Source organism: Manis javanica, chromosome 11 (assembly GCF_040802235.1).
Source record: "Manis javanica isolate MJ-LG chromosome 11, MJ_LKY, whole genome shotgun sequence".
Lineage (NCBI taxonomy): Eukaryota > Metazoa > Chordata > Mammalia > Pholidota > Manidae > Manis > Manis javanica.
Genome location: NC_133166.1, coordinates 108,023,852 through 108,046,504, shown reverse-complemented (window position 1 = coordinate 108,046,504; position 22,653 = coordinate 108,023,852). Strand labels below are relative to the sequence as shown.

The following is a 22,653-nucleotide window of genomic DNA, read 5'->3' as shown; positions in this document are numbered from 1 at the left end:
ATTTTCTTCTGACTTATTTGAAAAATTAATAAAACAAATAAAATAAAATGGAGTCACACATAGAGTATACTTGCAATGCATATTAGATCTGCTGAGCAATTTTAATTGGACTCATCCACTATTTCTGCCCTGATTATTTGGGGCACAAGTCATCTGGCTCTGTATTTAGCTCATAAGATAATAGAAGAAGGAATGGATTGTGATGTTCTTGTATTTTCCTGTTTTCTGACTAGAAAATTGACAGTGACTGTGACAGGGAGTGTTTAGTTATGACCTTGTGTCAGTCTCGTGCAAGGCACGGGATTTGGTTGTAATTATACTAGAAAATTCTGGCATTTTTTTTGGTGTTTATAGCATGAAATAGTAATCTCAGAGATATATCCAGGGCTGCCGAAGTGGGTTCCAGGGCTGAGAAAGACATTTTTTCAGGTCTTCCCCAGCATTTGATGGCACTTCCAGTCCCTTGCCAGCTTCAGGTTGTACTGAATCCCTCCAAGCTGTTCAGCCCTGAACACCGACAAACCTAAGCATACTTCTAAGGTGCGATGCTATCATTTCAAGACCACTTGCCAGTTTCTGTTATATTCTTTATTCATGTTCTCCCACTCCACTTTTTTTTAAAGCTCTGTAAAAGTCTTTTTAAAAAGGACAGTTTAAAAAAATAGTCAAATGGCTACAAGATAAAACTGCTTCTCAAATGGTCCCTGCAAAACCTCAATAAATGGAAAGGTCCTGAAAATATCCATTTTTTGGGAAACCACATCGCCCACTGACACCAGCCCATGGCAGTGTGATACAGGATACTGTGTTACTCTAAGGCAGTTCTCCATTTTCTATACTGTATCTGTTCTCTTTGTAAGACACCATCTGGCAGAAACTTCTCGGCATCTTTTGTGAGGCAGGGTTCTATGTGGGTCTGGTACATAAGGCCAATGGCAGTCTCCCTTTTCTTTCTCAAATGTGTTAGGCCCATCCAAATAGTGCTGCCCTGTATCACAAAGGAAGCTAGAGGTCTCTGTTCACTGGGGTCGGTGGGGGAGGGCTTTGTCCTGATTCTTCATCCTTAGAGGACGTGAGGACTCAGAAGCACAGAAAAGCATTGGGTTTCCTTCCCACGCTGACGTAATCCTAAATGTGCTGTATGCTGGTTCTACCTAGGACTCTGGGGTTTAGGAACAGTGGCATTATTCCATGAAAGATGAAATAAGGACTTTTATGATATGAAAACTGTAAACTAAACTAACAGCATATATGTGGCGTCCATCTAAGATTCCACTTCAGTACAGGGACCACACATTTGCAGTCTCCCAGCCCAGGCAGGGGCAGAGGAGAGCAGAGGCTCAATCAGTGTTTGTTTAAATAGAGGCTCAAATAAAAGGTTGTGAATGTATTATCTGGGTCATTAGATTTAACACATTCCTAAACTTTTGGGACTTAGGTTGTAAGCCACTAGCTCAACCATCCATCTGATGAAGTTTCACATTATGGCCTTAAAGCTGCCTGCCAGGCCTGTAAGTAAAGATAATAAAATACGAAATTTTTTGAGCTGGAGGAACTTAGGATTTGGTTCTAAAATTGCTTGACCCATCAAGATGTTGTAAACATTGGTGAATTCAGTGAGCGGTCTCAAAAGAACCTAAAAATATGTGTGAAGAAAAGGTTTAATGGTCCTTTAAGTCCTGAAAATTATTCATGTTGGCGGAATTCTGTTTTGGGCTTTGGGCAAATGGTCTGTCTTCTTCTTTTTTCCTGATATACTGGCAATTTTAACCCTCAACCAAAAGCACTCAGAGCACACTGTTAACCACATTTCCAAACTGTTGAACTTTTGCTGTAACGTTCAATCTACGCTAAGCGCAGCAGTGCCAACGCTGGGTCGTTGGCGGGCAGCGCGGAGCAGTAACTGTGGTGAGGAGACAGATACTGAAGGACAGGTAACAGGGAAACACCCGTGGTACATTTCAGCTGAGTGTGATGAGGGCACTTCCTCCTGGAAGATGATCAGCAGTCAGTGCTTCAAACCCCGAGTTCTCCTCATCAGGGGTCCGGTCCCTGGGAGCATCTGAGCTCCATATCGTGCTTCCCAGGGGCATGGCTTTGTCTAGAAGGAGCGCTTGAGTCAAACTGAACCTGAAGTGCTGCCCAACACGTTCTGGGGCCTTGCACGTGCAGAGGTGGGCTGGGGTCACTGTGCGACCACACAGCAGGGCAGCTGTGCTGGCCCTGGCCTCATAACCAGAGCTGAGAACCCCGGATGGGAGGAATCCTGGAGGCGCTCTAAAGCCGACCCCCTTGGCTGGATATTTCCCACCCATTTAGGAGAGGCTTTTCTTATAATTTTAATAATTATGTTTTTGTCCATTTCTCCTATGGTCAGAGTTTTTCTTTATGTAATTTGATACAATGCCATTTGTCCAACAGAAGTCTATGGCATTGGTATGCGAGCCATAAATTGTATTGTTTGGATAATAACCACCTGCTCAATGTAAGGAAGTTAAATTACCAGCCCAGAGTCAGAGAGAGTGACAGATGCAAACTAGATGCAGTCGTGCTTTACCAGCTGTATCCTGGACCTTTTTTTATTCTTACACCACACTGATTAGTTTTGGTCTTGTAGGGCCCCCACAGGGAGATACAACCTCTGTGTGCAACATTTCATTGCTAAGAACCGTAACTGTAAATATGGGAGATGAATGTGGAGAATTTCTGAGTTCTCTCAGGTTCTGGGACAATTGGGTTTAAATTTTTCAGAAGAGAGAAGGCAAACCTAACCTTGGTTTCCTAAGAAAGGCATAACTGCTGGGCAAGTGTGGAAACATCTCCAACACGGATGTGCTCGTAGCAGAGGCAGCACAGCCTGGGGTCAGAGCACTCGGGTTCTAGTCCTGGCCCCGCCGTATCTCACCAGGCTGCCACTGGAGCGGCGGGGCGGACCAGGTTGGACGCGGCAGTTGCCACCCCCGCCCCCACCACTCCACCGGCCCTGATCAGCGACAGCCAGGGTCTCGCTGCCGACCATCATCCCAGCCTGCTGCAGAGGCACAGAGGCCAGAAGTGATCTCCCTGCATTGCTTTGGAAAACCGGTGTCTAAGGCAGTCTGAGTGGACTTCAAAGGAAGAATAGGCCAGGTTCCTTAAGACAATCTGGCCTTTGTTCTGGCCTTGGGGTCCCAAGCGGCTTTGATAATTGTGCGCCGTTTAATACTGTAAGATTTTTTATGGAAACATCCAACCTGGGGCCACCCTAAGCAGTGAAGCCCAATTAAGGGGACAGTAGGAGGAGGGGGACTAGCACTTACAGAATGACCCACTTTTCTAGGCGTTTAGAAAATACATGATCTTATTTAAGCTTCACAAAAATTCTTGGGGTTAAGAATCATCTTACCTATTGGACTGATGCAGATATTAAAACACAGAGAGATAAAATAATTTTCTACTAAGGAAGGCAGAATTCAAACCATTCCTGTTGTATTTCCAAAAATCAAGGCTTTTTTTGCTGTCTGACCCTGCCTCTCGCTCTGTACACGGCATTGTATAGCGTGTTGGGCACTGCCAGTGAAAACTACTGTGAGACATTTCATATTCTTATTGCATGCAAATAGATTGGGCTTTAGAAGTCTGAAAGATTAAATTGTACAGTATTCACAAGGAAAATAGCAATGTTAATTCTTCAAGTTTTCAGAGAGAATCCGTTTAGACATTACTCATTAAGGCTAGGGAAATTATTTTCTTTGCAGAATGAAAGGAAAAAAGTTTTAAAAATTTATAGGTACTATTATTAAAGACAAAAAACCTCAAAAACACTCCAAATACTGTTTTACCTTCAATCTTAGCGCTTTGCCTGGCAGTCCCCATACAGAGCATGCTAACATGACTCCATGGCAGTCTCCAAACACGTGAACACGTAGCTTTAAAATGTTTGCCAGTTCGTGGTTGGGAAATATGAGAAAATGAAACGACTGGTATGAGGACACCAGGTCGGAGACTAATCCATGACACTGCGGTTTTTTGCTCAGAGACGACAGGTTTTTAGGTAAGAATACTGGGCACGGATCTCTGCACGCTGTTGTGCCGCGCTAATGTCCGCCCCTTGGTCCGCTGTCGCCGCGGGCGGGGGGCGCACACGGTGCGTGTTCACTGCGAGCAGCTGCCCCGCCGGACAGCACAGACAACCGCCCGCTCATCTGTGCAGAATAGACGGTCGCATTTATTATGGAAGTCAGCAGGCTCCGGGGTGCTTCTCTGCCCCTCTTGGTAGAGTATCAAAAGGAGTAAAAATGAACTCAGGAAATGATGCACCCAGTCCTAATGTCTCGGCGTTTCCTTTTCCCCTTGTCCTTCTATTCCAAGGTAGAGATGACACTAGAGAAGGGGACGCGGTTTTAGGCGGTCGCTCCTTTGACTTTGTCCCCCACTCCCCCCCCCTCCCCCCCGGTATCCCGGGGCCGCGAGCTGCTGAAGGGCCCCGAGAGCGCCTCTCGCTGGCCTGGAGTTCCACGGCCGAGCAGGGGACCCGCACAGCGCAGAGCCCCGGGGCCACCTGCCCCCGCCAGTCCCGGGACTGTGCAGCCCACAGAGGCTTCGGGCCCCTTTCATTGGAGGCGCTGTTTCCAGCTCCAGCAAGCCGACTTCGCAGCCCATCCTTGGGGCCCCTAAACTTTAAAACCAGCTGACGAACAACCTGATACAATGTAAATGGCACGAGAAGAAAGTAAACAGTGGGAGACTGAGCAGAGGGGCGTGTACGTAGAAATCCACCCCCCTGTCATCCTATGGAACCTTCCACGGGCCATTATTTTGACTCTGCGGTGTGGTTGGATGGTCCCCGAGTGAGTGAACAAAATGCTCACTACTTGGCCTGCACCTGGGAGTTCACGGGTCTGGACCAGCGTCCCCGGGAGACGCGCATCCTTCCTCGCAAACCGTGGGCGGCCCAGTGTCTGCGGCTCCGCGGGTGCTGTGGGGCTCCTGCTGGGGCCCTGCGTCTGCAGCGCGTCCTCTCCGCTCAAAGCCCTGCATGGCGTTTGTCAGGTTTTCTTTCTCTGCCTGAAAGATTCCGGTGGAGCCTGAGGCCCTTTGCCCCCTGGTTCACCGTTGCTCTGCATACCCGCGCGGGGGCAGGAAGGCGGCCCCCAAAGGTACTAAGCTCTGAGCCTGTGAATATCTTAGTCTACTTGGCAAAGGGGGCGCTGACGTGAATCTAGGAGGGCACCCAGGGCATCTGGGGGGGGGGGGCCAGGGCGATCACATCGCCCCTTACGTGTGGAGGGAAAGCAGAGCTGTTGGCGCCCCAGCAGCAGGGCTAGAGACGTGACTGGCTTTGAAGAGGGCGTAAGGGGGACATGAGCCGGTGTGAACAGCCTCCCGAGGTCGGAAAAGTCCGGGAAACAGTCTTCCCTAGAGCGTCTGGAAGGAATGCATACATCCTATTTCAGTTCAGTGAGACCCACTTCTGGTTTTGAACCCCCAGAACTGTAAGATAACAAATTTGTATTGTTTTAAGCTACCAAATTTGTGGTGATTTGTTATGGAAGCAACAGAAAGCAGATATACCCTGTGTGCCTTCCCCTCTCTTGTATTTGTGCTTAACCCCCACTGAACCGCCTATGTTGCGAAATCATTTTTTTGTGTTAGCATTACTGACAACTGTGTTGGTAAGTCTGGGGCACAGGAAGTGTCCTCTGTTCTGCTCAGGTTGGTCTTCCTATGCCATGTCACAGGAGTTGACACTCCAACATCCACCAAATAGAACCTGGGATTCATGAACCCCAAGATCTGAGCCAGCCGGGCTGCATCTACAGAGACCCATCCTGTAATACCAGCTGACCCTTTCTGTGACCTCGGACAGATGACTGTGCCTCTCTCAGCCTGTTTTTTCCCCTGTGAAATGGATAGCAAACCTCGCTGGATAGGATACTTAATGATGATTGAAAGATAAAGCCGGAGAAGTGTAGCACGCACCTGCACAAAGTGATATTCACATAAATACTATTCTTATTCTCACCAATACCTGGCTCATTATTTTTCACCTGGTACAACAGCTACGCTAATTCAACCAAAGCCCTTGGGAAAATGCTGTGGAATGCCAGGCGTATGGTGTCTCCTACATTCAAGAACTGTCAACTTCGGGCTACTCCGTGTAGACCATGAAATATCAATTGGGAAAACTAAATTCTTGACAATTCAGACACCACATTTCAGAGGGACAGAGGGAGAAAAGTGATGTCATTTTTCGGCACAGCAGCCTACAGAAAATGTGAGCTTGGCTCCTGCCTCCTCAGTGGCTGTGACCATGGGGCTCAGGTCGCCTGTCCTTTGGCTGTAAAATGAAACCCACTTTGCAAGATGCTACAGAGATTAAGTAAAACGATATATTTAAGCAATGCTTATAAATTATTTAGCCTATTCTGGCATATAACATATAAATAATAGTTATATATTCTGCATTTTCTCCATTTGCTTATTCCTAACAGAACAACTTGGATAAAATAATAAGGATTAATTATACAATTTATTTGTTAACAGTTAATGTGAAATTATCACCTGAAGGTCTAGATTCAGTTTTAGGTTCACACTACCCTCCTCACAGATCCATGTAGCTTGAGATCAGCTCAAATATAACTGAAAAAAATGTTTTGCCCTCTGTAGCAGAAGACTATCTACACCCTCTTGTACATAGCATCTTAAATAGGTTAGTTCTTGGTGTGACCCCCAAACTGCTGAGTCAGCTTGGATGAAAGCCTGGGCAGCAGCTCCTGGGGAGTGAGTAGGGATCAAAACGGCAAAGCCTGAGAAGTGCAGACCCGCTGGCGTTAGGGGGGCTTCTTTGTGGGCATTCCCCTGGTCTGGGGCCTGCACTCCTGTTGAGCTGCTGAGATGTGTCTCCTCGCTAAAATCTGTAAGTGGAAACATGATGTACTGAGTACCTGTTGGCTTCCAATCAATATTTATTACTTAGCATATCGAGCATATTTTCTGTTCACATCTGTCTCGCCTAAATTCTGGTGTTATAAGCCAGTTCTCCCAGAGTTTATTGGTCCTCAAGACATTAATTATGAAGATGGCATGGAGTGGAGAATCAAATCTTGACCTACGGACATGTGCCAACCATCCCCTGTCCTTGCCCAAATGCCATTGCCTCATGGTATAGCCCGATTTGGTTAAGAGGCCTGAGTAAGGGTCGGGGATTCAAGACGACACTGGAGCCCAGTGAGGCGGAGCCCACGTGCGTCCTGCCAGCAGGGCCTGGAGGCGACGCGGGGGCCTAGGGGCTGAAGGGCCTGGAGTTCCTGCAGCTTCTGTGAACTCCTCTCCTGGGACCCAGGCGGAGCAGCGTCGTGAGATGCGAGCTGTGATTCCTGGCGCAGGTCTGAGGTGTGTGAAACTTCCTTTTCTGAGGAGTAGAAAGAAGACGGATGGTCTGTGTGATCCCCCGAGATGATGGCTCCTGACCAGTCTCCTGATCTGGTGTCACCAGAACCACCCACGGGTGGCCAGGGAAAGTTTAATCTCTGTTGATGTGTTCCAAGACAGAATCCCTATGTATATACCTTAAAGAGCCTATAAAACAGTGTCCTTATTTTGGCCTTACAGTTAAGTGCTGATAGAAGGGCTGCACTGCTTCACAGGCGATATGCTGGTTCCTAAGTGGGTCGGACACACAGACGCTTGCCAGAAATCGTGATTCCTTCTGGCAAGTACCTGTCACTCTACTCTCTCCCTGTTCTTGATGAGAGAAACAGGTTTAGGCGTGCTCCGAAAGAGTTAAAATAAAGACATTTAAGCTCAAGTGGGGCTAAAATAAAAAGAATGGCAAGGGCTGTTGACGAGAACAAATCAAGCTGGAGTTACCAGTCGGAGGCTCTTTGATAACTTTCAAGAGTAATCCCAGGATTAGAAAATGTACAGAAGAGACGAAGCAGGGGCCCCGTGGTCCACTCCTGGTCCCTGGCAAACCAGGGATTGTGGGAAGGTGAGCCCTCTCACATAAAGAAAAGTGAACTGTGTTTTCATTTTTCCCCCATTAAAATAATTTTAAAAGTATGGTTTGGTTTCCAGACAGTTTTAAAGCCAAATGGCTCAGGAGGTGGGGGTAGGGTGAGCTGGGAATGGTAGTAACATTTAAATGTGCAAAAAATTGCCTTAATTTGGGTGACTTTCAGAAATCGTGTATTTGATATTGATTTCAGATCAGTTGTTTAATTCTTAAATGGTCACATTCTGCAGAGTCCAGATACAACTTAATTATAAAAAAATGAGATGTTTGAAAAGCATTTGTTTCCAGAATAGTCTCAAAGGCCCACATTTTAGTAAAGTTGACTTTAGAAGACCTGCTTCAGGCAGTTAAGCCTATATAACTTAACAAAGCCCAGAAGTGACGCGGCCTTCTGCTATACTGTTTGAAAAAAGATTTCCCTAAAAAGTTTCATTCTCTTGTTCTATCCTTAAAATTTTTTCTTTAAATATTATTCTGCATTAAAGATATGTGAAGTAAAATGATTCTTAAATGAATTCAGATTTATATAAAAGAAAATGAATCGACCGTTATTTGCATCTTTTCCCTTGGAAGGAGAGAAAAGGTAACACAAAAACAGAAAAATGTAGTGACTGGCTAAAGCATTGCTTGGCTCTTCAGAAATGATGTGCATTTTCCTATAAGCCTTTTCATGGCCCAAAAGGTACAATCCTAAGTCAGACACATTTTTGCCATTTGGAAAAGAAAGGAGCATAATTGAAATGTTTCCAAAAGGAAAAATATTTGATCGCACCTTTGAAAGTGGCTTTCAGAAAAGTCCAATAAATCTAAGGACCCAATGATATGTAGAAAGAATCTAGAAAGATTGTTTTATTTATGATCTTCCAAGTATCTAAAATAGTCCATTAGAGAAGAAAAATAGCAGTTCTACAGAGGCACTGTCTCCCTAGAGGTCTTTATCAATTATCATACAAACACGCCCAAACATAGTCACTTAAAACAGTAACAATTTCTCACATCGTAATTTCTAAATTCTGTGGGAGAGCTGGTTTCACCTGGGCCTGTTCCCCCTGCTCCATCCATCTTCTCTTCTCCACTGGGCCTCTTCCTCCACGCAGCCTCCTGCCCGGGGACCCTCTGTGCCGTGGTTAGGACAGTGGCCAGTGGGCTCACAATGGAAAGGAAGGCATCTGAAGGCCCAGGCCCCAGAATTGCATCATCACCTCTTCTACTGGTCCCAGCAAATCTCAAATCTATCCCAGGTTGGGTGGGGAGAGGTCAGAACAAGTCTCCACCTCTGGATAAGAGAAGTGACAGTCACACAGCCAGGTGTGTGTATACTGGGGTGGCGGGCATTTGTGTTCACTGATTCAGAGTGCTCCAACAATATACCAAAGACTGGGGGCTTATAATCAACAGGAATTTATGTCTCCCGGTTCTGGGTGTCAGGAAGTCCGTGATCCAGGTGCTGGCGGCTTCAGGGACCCATGAGAGCCCATTTCCTAGATGGCCCTCTTCTTGCCTCAACCTCACATGGAGGGAGGGACAAAGGACAAGGGACATATATCGTCTCCCAATGGCCTGACCTCCTCCCACCACATGGTGCTGTAGGTTTTGAGCGTATGAATGTTGAGGGGGAACAAGCATCTGGTCTAGAGCAGTGAGTCCCTGCAGGAGGTTTGTAAGAGCTGGTGCTCGGGTCAAGCATGATGAGTGGGCATGAGTTTTGACTAGACAGATGTTAATGGACTTGGATCGGATTCGCTGGTAGTTTTTCAGCAGTGCCACCTGAGTCTTTGTGAGCATCTAGATCTGATGAAGTACCAGCGTGGCCCAGGGAGTGGCTGGTGCACCGTAGAGCCAGGTAGCTAACTATGGGCTAAATGCATTGAATTCATAAAACATATGGATAAAGATTTACTCATTTCATAATAATGAGCTGATGAGAAAAGAATCCTGTGGTCCTCTTAAGGAGGCAGCGGGGCCAGACTCTAATCCCTACTACCATGTTTTCCTGCCAGGACGATGGTAACTGGGGAAGATGTTCAGAGTGGAAGTTGCCCTGTTTGAGTGTGTCAGGGGGTAGGGGTGGCAGTGGGGCTGCAGTGAGTATTTCCTGTTGCCCAGAGGCTGGGGCACCAGTTTTTCTCAGCATCCTATCTGCAGAGTACCTGGGCTGAGGAGCTCTGACTGGCTGATGTGCGGCCACGGTCACATTCTTGTCCTTCCTCAGGAGCCATGAGAATAAGGCCGACACCCTTCTCTGCTTCCTCACAGGCTATGACGAGGATGAAATAACTGCAGGGTTTTGGATGATAACATCCTGTGCCTCCCAGAGTCCTGGAAATCACTGGAAATGTCACTAGAAGGAACAAAATTTTCATGGAATGGTAATTGTAATCTATCCATCTTGCACCAATATATTTACTATTTTGTGGTTTGCGACTGCAAAGCAGCGTGCATCTGAAAAGGGCGCCCCATGCGGCGGATTAGTGCCTGACAGTCGCAGCCATTATTCTCTGTTCGCAGTACACTCTCAATCCCTGAAAGGAAAAGCTGCGTGGGTTTGAATGAAAGAAACAAGCTGATCATTGTGAAGACATTTTCCCAACAGAGTAGAGCCTCAATAATAATTTTTATGAACTAAATGGTTATGTATCACAGTAAAATCTGCTTTACATTTTCTTTTACCCATATGACTTCTCTTTTCTGCTGTTATTTTAGTAAATGTAAGAGGGTGATCAGAAAAACGCACATGACCGCTGGTGAGTATGTCTGCCAAGAAAAGTTAAATTAGCCCGAAGAGCCATTCCAGAGCCCCCCTCATTCCAGGGCCACCGCCCCAGGTGCCTCCATCTTCGTGCTCATTGTCCTGCGCTGGCTCTGTTTGCAGGTTGGAAACCAAGTTCCTCACTAATGTATATTAAGACGAAAACTAATTTACCAATCAGAGAAATTTCACTAAAGACCCAAAGGTCACATGAAAAAAGAGCATTCTTTTCTTGGTTTACTGTCTTCTTGGTGCTGTTTTTCTTCTGGAATTGTCTCTTTCATTCTTCAAGAAACAAAGAAAATACGGCTCTCCTGGTTTTTGGCAGCGGCAGCTCCGCTCCACCCGCACGGAGGCCAGTAGAGGCCTCAGTACCGAGGGAGCGCATTCATCGGCTTCCCGCCAAAGATTTCCCACTAAGATAGTCCCCATGCTAGCTGATAAGTGAATAAAAATGATCAGCATGATTTTATCCCAGGTTTCCACTGTATGAGTTAATGTTTATGCCCTGTTTTATTCACTGAGATGCCTTTAGCATTACTATTAAGAGAAAGCTAGGCCGGGAATCATGTTCTCTTACAACTGGCTGTGACCATCCAGCCATCATCTGTCTGTGCAGACTTCCACCCCCCACAGCCTGCGCCACCTCCCTCCCCAGCTAACTCGACCTTCTCTCCCTCTGCACGCCCTTCCTTCCTAAATCACAGCTGAAGCAGAGTCACAGCGTGACTCACTGGCTCTCTGCTCCTCCGTCTAAAGGCGTAGCTCTCTTGGTGCCCACCCTCTGTCTGGCCTCTGGGGAACAGGGCTCCGCCTCCTGCTCAGAGCTGGTTCTGCCTGCTGCTCCCCAATGCAACCAGGGCCTTGCCTCAGTGGCCTGCTGCGTCCATTCCCCCCTCCTGGCACCTCCAGCCTCTGTCTCAGTAGTTTCTTCCTCCAGCAGCTCTCACCCAGCCCCACTGTGACTCTAGTTCTCTCTGTCTTCCTGCCTCTGCAGCCAGACTTCCCTAGAGGGCAGCTCGTGATCACTGCAATGACTGACTTCCTTTGGGGCCAGCTGCTCTTCTCCTGGTGACCAGGACCTGCTGTCCCTCCCAGAAACCAACCCCTCCTGCATCCTTGGGAGTCAAACCTTGTCTAACCAACCCCTTGACTTACACAGGCAATCCTCAGAGGCAGAAATGGACATATGTCCCTAGTCAGACCAATTAGGATGGATGAGACTTGACTTTGGGAATTCTGTTTGAGTTACTGAAAAAGTACATTATCTTTTCCATGGGCTTGGAAACTGAAAATGCATAGAAGGGAGCAAGTACTGAACACCAGTTGGAAAAGGAGAGAAGCTGGGTCCTGGTGAATCACCGGCACTGCCGCGCCCAGTGTGACTAAAACCAGAAGTACTCTTGGATATTTTAGCTACGTGAGCTGGTAGCTTTTTGCATAACTCATTTCAGTTGTATTCATTTCTCTGTCATTTTTAAGCAAGAAAATGTCTTATGTGGTGCTTCTGAGGGCCTTCAGTCCCTCACTTCCCGTCCATCTCGGTCCATCGATACCAGTCTCACCACTAAAAATTCTGTCACCCAGCTCGCCTCTTCCCCAGGCGTGACCTCCTCCTTTCTGTAGAATTTGTAAGTGTTGGCCGGCCTCACCTTTTTTTCAAACTACTTTACCCCTTGAATTTTCTCATTTCACTTTTTGTTGATGTTTCTCCTGCCTCTCTGCATTTTTTTCTCCTTCCCTCCAATGTTGAATCCTGTCACAACCGGCGTGTCACCCTCTTCTCATCCTCTCACTCTGCTATGATTTCATCCACTCTCAAGGTCTGAGTCACCATTCGTCGGCCAGGACTCTGCAGGTCTCTCTCCCCAGCTCTAAGCTCTCCCAGCGCCCTCAGACATCCGGGCCTACACGTCCAGACCTACACGTGCCCCAGACCTGACTTTCCTTCCCCTCAATTCCCGTGTTTTCCCATATTCTTGTACTGTCATGTTAGGTGGCGAGGCCGCTAACCCCCCCACTGACAGCTGGTCACACTCACGGACGCTCCGCCTTCCGCCCCCTCTGCCCTGCTCTGCCTCGCCACCCATTAGTTGCATGACCTTGGGAAAGGCTCAAGGTCTCCATTTTCATAACTAAAGCAGAGATATTAGTAATATTGTTCAGAAATGAAAGAAACATTCACATAAGGTGCTTCAAACAGTGTTTGGCACATATAATGCCTTTGTATCAGTCACACCGATGTGTCACAAGCCGCCCCATAGGTTAGGGGCTTAAAAGAAGCCACTCCTGAACCAGGTTGGCCTGTGAATCCGTAACTGGCGTGGGGCTCGGAGGGGCCGCTCACCTGATGCTGCACGGCCGGGCCATGGCGGGAGGGCCAGCCTCGGTGGGATGCCCTCGGGCTGGCGAGTCGGTGTGGCTGTGGAGAGCACAGTGAGGACCCGGAGCCCAGGGCTCCTCCCCGCTGCCCCTCGCTGCCCGTCAGCCTCCTCGCAGTGTGAGGAATGAGTGTCCAGGACGCAGGGAATGAGGTCCGAGAACAAGTGCCCGTGGACAGGACGTGGGAGCTGTCAGTGTCCCGCGTGGGCCCAGGAACGAGCTCCCTGTCACCAACCCACCGAAGGAGAAGCCATGCCGCTCTCTCAAGAGCAGGTTTTGGCCGAGGGGCCCTGTTCTGACCCCACTGCGCTGCCACCCTCCACGCCTCACCCCCTTCCTGCCACAGCCACTGCCAGTGCTTGGCTTCAGCTTCCCGTGGGTTGCCCGGGCTGTCGTCTCCACCTACGGTCTCCTTGCCTCCAGACCGACCGACTGTCCAGTCTCTTCCCCGTGGTGATGCTTCTGTGACTGTGTTACTCATCTCCTGTGAGGCCCTTCGATGGCCCCCATCATGTGATGGAACCCTAATTCTTCAAGGTACTGCCACAGTTCCCGTGCCATATGCCAAGGGGCCCTGAGACACCGCATGGACCCGTAGGGGTGTGGCAGGATGTTTAAAACCTCAGGACAATCAGAGACTCCTGTCAGGCCCTGCACAAAATTTTAGCCCAAGGCTGTTCAGTTTCAACATCAGGTCGACTTTTGGATGATATCATACCTTTGCAAAACTTGGTTTGGGGTGATTTCTGTAATAAAAAATTCTGAAAGTCCGTGCAGAACAGGAAATGGGGGTGGTGATATCCAGTTTGATTCGAAAGTCTGAGATGCTATCCAGGGCCCAACGGACATGCCCTGCCCGCTAGGAAATGATATTAAAGAATGACATAGAAATTGCTTCTTCTTTCAACTTATGTACATATTTTGTTTTTCAAACAGCTGTTAAGTTGTAAGGGTACAATTACTTAGTGAATTGTTTGGACTTACTCAGTAAACAGAACCATCACGTAGTTCGTCTGTCCTAGGGCTGCTATGAAAAAAATCACTGAGTCACTAGGGACACCTCAAATGGAAAAAACTGGGGAACTTCACACGTAACATATGAGACAGGTATTTACGAAAAGGTATTTTAACCACTCTTGGCCATCTGTCCTTTTAGAGCCCCTCCCAGCCCCCAGGGCCCCCAGCAGGGAGGGAAGATGCCTGTCGGGGGGCGCCGGGAAGGCCTCCTTCTGTGTCTTGTGTGCCGTCTCCTCCGGCTTTTCCCAAAACATCCACTCTGGGCCAGTGTTATTCTTCCAGATCCTCATCTCATGATGTTTGGGGTTCCCACTGGAATTTGGGCCCACACTCCTCACTTCTTTGCATCGTACCCTCTGGAACTTTCTCTGTGATTCAATCTCTCTCCCATATCCCGAATTTCCTCACAGCATATGTCCCACTCTTTAAAGCCAATTTCTCCCCGTGCACGGGGCTTCTCCAGCAGCCTTCTTCCGTGGAAGCTTTTTAATCTCTTATGCTACGAATAACCCCTTACAGATTCTCTTGGTGATTCATGTGCTTTTCAAAGCCAAGGCTGGACCTTTACTTTCTGGTCATTGTGCAACATTCCTGCTCCTCTAAGACTCTTACCGTCAGGTTATACCCCTTCCCCTCCCACCAGCCCCGTCCCGAAGGGCCTCCTGTCTCACTCCTCCCTCCCCATTCATTGACGATTCTGTCCCGGCTCTCGGCGCTCCCCAACCTGCCCCGTCTCCACCCTCAGTGACCCCCGTGACCTCCTGGTGGGCCATCCCACGCCCCCGCCTCTCAGTTCCGTGGTCTCACCGCCCCCAGTTCCCTGCCCTTCTATTCCACCCCGACCAGCCAGTCCTAGCCCAGGCCAGTGGCCTCAAAGTGTGGTCCAGGCGCTTGCTGCAGCACGGTGGGCTACAAGGCTTGATAAAACATAGATTCTAAGGCCAATCGCCCAGTTCTGTTTAATCACATTTTTTGAGATGTGGTCCTGGGAATCTGCATTTTAACCATCCTCCCAGGGGATTCTTGGGCAAAAGAACCTTGAGATCCACTGTGCTAAACATGGTTCCCACAAAAATGATCCCGCAATTTAACTCAGAAATCACATTCTCTAGCCTGAATATTCTATCTTTCCAGATAATTTTCTCAACTATACCTGCTTTCCAGATAATGAGGTGTCTCCGGTTTCATTCTTCCCCTTCGTGTGCCATCTCCTGATTTCACTTTCCTCTCTGTGCAGCTTAGACTTCTATTATTACTAACAATAATAATGAACTTTTCCCGAACCTTCCCTAGGTGGCAGACACTATTCTGTGTGTTTATTGCGTTCGTGCATTTAACCCTCACAACTTTGAGGGGAGGCTCATTTTAACCCTCATTCTTTTCTTGCCCAGATTTTCAGTGTTCTTGCCCCTTTATGTGTTCTTTGCTCCCCTCTGGTAATACCCCGGCTGAGGACCCACCTCCAAAGCTTTCACGCTGGCCGCTGAGCACAGGAGGGGGGATCGGTGCACGGTGTGCTCACGGCCACCTGCCCTCTTGGCTTCCCGGCACTGGCGGGCCCCTCACTCTCCCGCGGGCTACTTCAGGGCTCCTTTCCCGGCCTCTCCCCCACTTTGTGCAGAAACCCCTGACTTCTGCTTCATACAAGATGGCAGCTCTCAGAGTAACGACCTGAACTGCTCACCATCAGGTCCGCAGAAACCCCTGCACGAGCACCGCGGCCCTTCTGTCGACTCACACACTTAACGGTGTGCAGAGCACGAACCTAGCGACGGGCCTGCGCCGCACTGTTCCAAGGGACACAGAGCGCTGTGCCCGCTCCCACTTCACAGTGTGAAGACCAGCAGAGATGGCAGGAAGCTCCCCTGGTGGCACGTCTAGTCCCGATGGAGAGCTGGCCAGACTCAGTCTGAGCTCCCAGCTGGGGGATGGGCCTGCTGCCCTGTGGGGTCCCTGCGAGGCCCGTGGCCAAGAGCTGGGGGAGCAGAAGAAAGCGGAGGGCGGCAGTTCACCTAGAGCAGCGCCCCCTCGCCTGTTCCAAGTAGTGGATTGTGTTGTAAGATCTCATTTTAAGAAATATATATGAAGGAAAAACATTCATTATCTTAAATGTTGAGAAACTCCTGTATCTAACTTCTTTAGGCCCCTTGATACAAAGGCACACGGGGTTTCTGAGGCCAGAGCTGGAGGTCAGGAGCAGCTTTGCTGGCCCTGGGTACCCATGGGCCTCCTCTTCTGGACACTGAGAACCAAGGAGTGGTCGCAGGACGTTTGCACGGTCGTCCCGGAAGCTTAGGGCCACGGTCCAGCCCAGGGAGGTGCGCGTGGCCCCTCTGTGTCCTTCTCTTTGGTTTTAGCTACTCATTTCTCCCCTGTTCGCCCAGATGCTTTAATACTGATGTGTATCTTCAGTAAGTTGCTTCAGATCCCTTTGGGAGCAACATTTGACCCAGAAATAACGTATGTGAACATTTAAAAAGTTATAACTGTAAATGTACAAACATAAAGAGATACATACACGAGTGTCAGTCTTTTCAACAACTGCCTTACGGCCCGGCTACGTCTTGGATATTGGGAACTAGAGGCCTGGAGAACTAGGTAGGGCCCTGTGATTCCCACCCAGGCACTTGTCAACACTTACCTGAACTAAGGGTTCAATAACTCAAGAAAAATTCGAATTTCTCATTCCTTTAGGTGGAGAGCTTGTTATTTTTGAAACTAACTTATTATTCTCATATAGAAAGAACTTGATTCTGTGGATTTTCTCCCCACATAATCAGCTTCATTTGATCTGTATAAGTACTTAGGAATAACATGCATAATTTTGAGAGGTCCAAGTATAGATTTACGTGTTTAGTTAAACAAACTGTACAGTCACACAGAAAAGCTTCCAGAAGAAAAAATATACAGTAATATTTTATAAAATAAGAAATTAAATTTAAAGAGGCATTCAGTCTACCTTCATGTATTGTCTGTCATACGCCAGACATGGTTCAAGGCACTGGAGACCCAGTGATAAAAAACACAAGCAAGGTCTCCGTTACCTATAAACTGGACTAAGATTTTGCTCAGCCTGTTATATATTCCTGTTTTAGAAGGATGCATTGTGTTTGAAAACTAACTCATGTTTACAGACTTCATATTTAAAGGCTATATCCAGTAAGTCCACCCCTGACAAGAAAATGCTTTTGTTAAATATTAATATTATTGTAGAATAATCCTGTTCAGGGATGTTTGAGACGCTTTGATACTCATACTGAGTAGCTCACCGCAATGATCCACATAGATCACTGGGAATTTTCTTTGGTTATTTTCATTTGCTCAAAGTTATATTAGATGCCTTATTGAAGTAAGTTTATTTTAAAGAATAAATAAATATTTAAATAGAAAACAAAGGCCATTTTTTCCTTCTTTACTAAAGTTTTCTTTTTAAATGATTTATATGTATAGAGGGATGTGAAACTTTGTGAACTACTGGGAATTGAGAGGTCAGGAATAAATACTAGTGCTATTACTAGAAACTAGTTGCAAAAAACCAGTCTAAAAAAATTTTCAGATATAAAAAAAGAGAACATTCCTTTAAGTACAGGATAAAGAATACAAGTATGTTTCAATCATATCTGCTAAACCATAAGGTTTACTCATTAGAAATTTTGCTACTTCACCTCATTTTTCTCATTGGACTCCCGAGTCTACTCTCTTTTCAATTTTTAGAACATATTCCCCAACAAAATAAATAATTAAACTATAGATGAACTGTCAAAAGGGAACATTATTTTAATGCAACATTAACATTTTGGTAATTAACACAGAAGCTAATGCATTTAGCAGATGTAACAGCATTAGACTTGTGAATTTTAATTAAAGTTGATGGTTCGTGATAGCTGTGGGGAGCAGGCATCCTCTCTAGATACTGAAAACATGTCTAATGTGGTTAGAAATACTAATTGTAGAAAAAAGGGTAGTCCTGGAATGACTATTCTTCCTTTCTTAGAAGATCAGCTGCATGGAAGTCCTTTAAATGAGGAAACTGGCCAGCAAATAGAAGTTAATAGAAGTGATAATAATATTTAAGGGACTGAATCAAAACTCACAAACTATTCTTGTATTCTTCCCTTTCTCTGTGAAGCTGCCTGAGCTAATTCCAAGCAAGGCAACGGAAGTATTTAGTATTAAACTCGGGGCTAATGTGTCATCTTTAATTCTCTCTGAAGTTTCTAATGGAGGGGTTGCCATCCAAAACAATATGTGGATGGCTCAGCCTAGATGTTTTAAAACGGGAGCATCAGTCACTTGAGTGGCAAACAAGCAAAAACCTTCCACATTGTGTTCTGCTAAAATAATGGAAATGAGGCTGATAAGTAGCCAGACAGCCAAAAGTATGTGCAATATTCAAATTCCACGCCAATGGTAGGTGCTTCACATATGGATATCAAGAATCTGTCATTTACAAATGGGGGTCAGGATTCTTGTAATATTTTCCCAACTATCCTTATTTTCTGCTATGGCCTAATTAGGGCTACTAGTTCCAAACTGTTCACCTAAGGTGCTGTATATCTTCAATTCTAGGACATATATTTTTATTTACTAGAATGTAAGCTCCTTGTCTTGCTTGTTGAAACAGCACTTGGCAAAAATATGGACTCAATAACTATTAGTTGAATGAAAGAGTGAATTTAATAAATCTAAGTTTAAATGAGAATATTTAAAAATTCAATATTTTAACAGAAATTTAATCATAATAATCTGTATAGAAATTTGAATTGGTAAATTAGAACAGATTTATAATATCTACACTTCCTATTGGTTATTAATTATATGTTTATACATTATATGTACAATTAATACTGCTTTTTTGTTTTGCTCCCAAAGGTTGTCTTAAAATCCAATGTCTTACGATGAGTAGTGGAGTGGAATCACAATGTAGGAAGTTACATATTTCCATCAAACAAATATTCTGTTAAGAATAAAATAAGTCCTTCAAATATTAAGTTAGGCCCTCTATCCAAGCAGCCCTGAGTGGAAGCTTGTCATGAACCTTCCCTGAGAGCACGAGGTACAGGAGGTCGGTCAGGATGAACTTAAACACCGGGTCCGTGCATGCCGGTACCCCACCAAAGGTATCCCCGAGACGTGGGAGCTCACCCGTGGCTGTCAGGTCCTTCACAGTGCAAGGCCTTAACTGGCCAGTGTTAAAACCTTTCTCATTCTTTACTCCTAAGAGTGGAGTGGTCTGGACTGAAGAAATTACAGATTAAATAGAGACCATTTCAACTTCTTTTAACAGTTCTTGGCTGGGTTTCCAACCTAGATGTAGACAGGCTAATTTGCAGGGCTAGTGAAAAGTGGTAGCTCTGAGGTTTACTGTGTATTATAAACCCGAAGGAATGTCGAGAATTAAAATTTGCTTTCCAATTGGTTACTCTCGTGCTCTTTAAACTACTTTTTAAAAAATGACTACAGCTATAAGCAGAACAGATCTGTTGGCAAATGACTGTTCAACTTTTCACATTTCAACACATAAAACATTGATTATGTAATATTGTATTATTTTGTTATGAATTTTAAACTGCTTTCAATAACAGTGACCCCATAGGTCCTATATTTTCTGGTAATTATTAATTAGCTGGGTAAGAAGTCCAACTCTCATATAATATTGTTAAGGTGATTTTATGTTTTTATAATTTAGGAGGGTTAACCAGTAAGCAGGTCTCTCTTTTTTTTTCTAATGGTGAGCATGAACTTACATCTCAGTATCACTTATTTTATAAAAGAGGGACTTTGTCATTAGGAGCAGTAAAATGAAATTATAAAAATTTAAATATTTGAAAACACAGACAAGGTAAATAATAAATTTACTGGTAAGCAGGAATTTTGATTCAAAACACAGTCCATTGACCAATCCATTATAGACACAGCAATTTTTCCAGCCAACAATATTGCAGTCTGTCCTAACATTAAAAGAATGTTATACACTGGCAAATAGTTCTACACTGACATTGCCAGATTTTGTAAATAAAAATAGGGATGCTTGGTTAAATTTGAATTTCAGATAAATAAATAATTTTTTTTTAGTATGAGTATTGGATAAGACCTTCAACAACAAATATTATGTGTTGTTTATCTAAAATTTAAATTATAACCGGGCCTCCTGTATTTTTCCTGGCAACCCTGCCTCCCAATGCAGACTCTGGCTCTTCCCCCCACTGGCCCCTCAGCACCTTCCAGCTCCCCAAGGCTTGGCCCTCAGGGGGTGTGGCAGGTGTGTGAGGGGTCCTTGGGGTGCGGTCTCCACATCTTACTCATCTCAGAACTGCCACCCTCCTGCTGACACTGGGTGGGTCTGTCCCATGTCAGCATTCCCGGTTCTCGGAGCTCCAGGCCTGAAGCAGGAATAAACGCCGCTGCTCAGGACGCAAAATCTGTCCGTGTCCCTAAGGACACCTCCTTTCAGGGTTTTAAAACACAGGGTGGGAGGCAGTTCAGACACCTGATGCCCAGGGACGCCCATCTCCCGCCCTTTCCCTCATCCCTTCCTCTCCACGCTCACTCCCACCCCAGAGTCTAGCATACACCCCCAACCCCTTTTTGTGCGGCAGTAAATCACTTCCTCATCAAGACTGGCCTCTCTCTGGGCTTAATCACCTTGCTTTTGACTGGGAAGCCTGGCTTTCCCATCTGCTGTTTATGACACTGACTTTAAGGACCTATTTTTGGAACTGAGAAGCTGAATATTGAGCCTTTGTTTGTTCTCACCTTCAATCGACCTTGAAACAAAGGTCGCCTGTAGTTGAACAGGGGTGGGAAGTCACCATACAACAAAGGGCAAAAGAAAAGATACCATTGTATGTCTTCACATGGCTGGGCAGCTGCTCTGAGAATGTCACTTCAGCTAATGTTTCACCCAAAACGACTTCGGGGTTTCCAGGCTGAACAGGTGTCGCGGCCCTCAGCCCGCAGGCCTCCAGGTCTGAGGCCTGGAGCTCTGCTCTCTCCCGTGTGTACAAAGTGGAGTATGTTGGCAGAGAGTTTATTTAATATTTTATCAGGTGACTGCTATGTGTTAGGCAATACGAAGTATTTCATTACACACAATATCAAATACATTAATTTCTAACTTTAAAGAACAAAATACAGTTCAGGACAGAAGACATGCATTTGAAAGGCAATGAGGACAGGGTCTCCCTGGTCATTTATTTCTCATTAGGAAGTGTGCGACTCTGTGTGGTGATGAGATCGCCTTAGGTTGTGAATGCATCGCAGAATTTTGGAGTTTCAAGGACTCAGACTGCTTATTTAGTTGAATTTCCTCATTTCAAAAAAGCATAGCTGTATTTTTCAATTAAGAGAGAAGGTCAAGAAGTTTCAGAAATAGTTTAACTTTCCTTTACAAATGTGTAGTTTTACACTTCACATTATTCACACTTACCATCTCACTTTTATCTTGTCAGTGGGATGTGCTACCTTTTAGATCGGTAAGTCTGAATAAAAGATACTCATTCATCTAAGATTGAATTTATCTTAACTGGGAATACGTCCACTCATGTGTATTTCCTTCTCAGCTCATAAAAATCTTATGCAATTTAAACACTAGGACAAGACTAGATGATCTTTGGTGAAAATGTGTATCAATTATTGATAAAGATGGAAAAAATTTATATAACAAATTTATTTTATTTTTATTATTTAATAAGTATATTAAGTAAGGTACTTAATATTAATATACCTAAATATGTTGTTTATTATATGTATATAAGTATACTTATAAGTATAATTTAATGGGTAATCAAAGCACTATGAATTTAAAAAAGTAAGATAACCATTTTATTTTTTTCTTCTAAATTGGCAAAAAGTTAAAATAATTGGGATACCCCATGTAGGCAGAAAATGTTAAAGTGAATCAAAAAGAACCCTTTGCTCTAAAATGTCGGCATTCTTCATTGGCCATATCCAAACCCTCTTCTCCTTTTCCCTTAGCAATGACATCCACCCTCCTGGCTTCATTTACTATCTCTACATCTATGTTTTCAAACTAATTATTGCTTATATGTTCAGACCTCGTGTAGCCAACCGGCCCTTTGATACCCACCTGGAGCGGCGCACAGTCCCCTCAGATGCAGCACCACGGTGGGATCACGCTGTGTGCATTATTCTACAGTTTTCTCTTTGTTAACCTTTTATTGTGGGAGTTTCTTCATGATGTATGTTTATATCAGTAAAATGAATCAATGTATCTCAATCTGTCCGTTTTCCCTCTGCACGCCCACCTTCAATGCTCTCGTCAGGCCATCATAATGGATTTTGGAACACCTCCCTGACTGGTCCCCTTGTATCCACTCTTGGCCACTTTCAATCTATTTTTATCTAATTAGTCAAAGCCATCTTTTAAAAATACTGAATTTAGCCCTTCCAAGTATTAGCTGTGTGATCTGGAGGACCTGGTGGTCCCTAGAAAGAAGCCTGAATTTTATTCCAAACAAAAAGGGAAGCCATTAAGGAGTGTGGGGAT

General features: G+C 45.5%; 1 long non-coding RNA gene across 1 annotated transcript; it reads right to left on the bottom strand.

Annotated features, from left to right (window-relative positions):
• Nucleotides 1-6,772: 6,772 nt before the first annotated feature.
• On the bottom strand, nucleotides 6,773-15,829 carry LOC140844310 (uncharacterized). The gene is made up of 3 exons (XR_012122465.1): nucleotides 15,298-15,829; nucleotides 10,147-10,337; nucleotides 6,773-7,393 (listed from the first exon to the last, which is right to left on the bottom strand). It is a non-coding gene; the product is annotated as an uncharacterized lncRNA (long non-coding RNA).
• Between the last annotated feature and the right edge of the window lie 6,824 nt (nucleotides 15,830-22,653).